The sequence below is a fragment of the Somniosus microcephalus genome, unplaced genomic scaffold (genome assembly GCF_052327205.1).
Source record: "Somniosus microcephalus isolate GS21.2 unplaced genomic scaffold, FLI_Smic_1.0 unresolved_chr5, whole genome shotgun sequence".
Taxonomy (NCBI): domain Eukaryota; kingdom Metazoa; phylum Chordata; class Chondrichthyes; order Squaliformes; family Somniosidae; genus Somniosus; species Somniosus microcephalus.
Genome location: NW_028225183.1, coordinates 6,292,117 through 6,293,337, shown reverse-complemented (window position 1 = coordinate 6,293,337; position 1,221 = coordinate 6,292,117).

The window sequence follows — 1,221 nt, the reverse complement described above, 5'->3', positions numbered from 1 at the left end:
TCTGCTGTCTTGGACGGGCCCACTGAGCGCACAACACAGGGGAACTTGGTGCAAACACTGCGTGTGCATAAGCTCAGTGGGGTCACAGGCCCTGACCGGTTCAGAGGCACCTGTGTGACAGACAGCAAATGAAACTTAGACGCTGGAATTATTTATATGTTTCTGCTGTCTGTCTACGATTTCAGATTCACACTTAGAGCTTTTTGTCATTAAGTCATAAAAGCCACAAAACCAATTTAATATGACTTTCCAATACTCTTTGAAAGGTCCCTATATTGATAAAATGAGCCTTTTAGCAAAGTAACACTTTTCGGGCCTTTTCAAAGTGCTCCCGCTGAGTGAATTTTGTTCTGAAAATCGTGTTCCCGAAAATCTCCGGGCACCCCCCCAACCCCCCCTGCCAGAAATGACAAGTGTCAAATCAGCGGGTCAAACGGCCACCTCTATCCGACCAGGAGCACCCAAATCGCCGCAAATGGCACTTTTTTTTTCTTCATCGGGACTTCCGACTAGGTTAATGATTTCCCAAACTCCAACTCATTAATTATGTTCTGAGACACTTGCCAGAAATAACACATGTCAATTTGGCGGTAGCAACTCACTTTCCCAAGCCGGAAAGCATCACCCGAGGCCCACGTGAAGCGGCCGAATCTTTTCTCATCGGACTTCTGCGTTTTGGTTAATCATGTCTCGAAATCGTTAAATGCACATGTCAATTTGGCGGGAGCAACTCACTTTCCCAAGCCGGAAAGCATCACCGGAGGCCCGCTTGAATGGCCCTAATATTTTCCCATCGGACTTCCGTGTTTTGGTTAATCATGTCTCGAAATCAAAAAATGCTCATGTTAATTTGTCGGGAGCAACTCACTTTCCCAGGCCGGGAAGCAACACCCGAGGCCCGCAAAAGGCGGCCGAATATTTTCTCATCGGACTTCCATATTTTGGGGGTTAGATTCTCTCCGGCCATCCAGCCCCCTGGCCACAGGTCGCTCACTCACTTTCAGCCCGGGCCTTGCCAATTTGGTTAATCAGTTAGCCATGCTCCAGACTCGGCCTCGCCTTTTTCATTTATGGTTAATGATGTGCCCAGGCTCGGACTTAGTCTCTCCAGCAGCCAAAACTTTTCACTGGTTAATGAGGTGCCCAGCCCGGCACTTAGTCTCTCTCCCCAGCAAGCTTACTTGGTCGGCCGACATTTGGATCCATTTTTCGGGGCTTAAT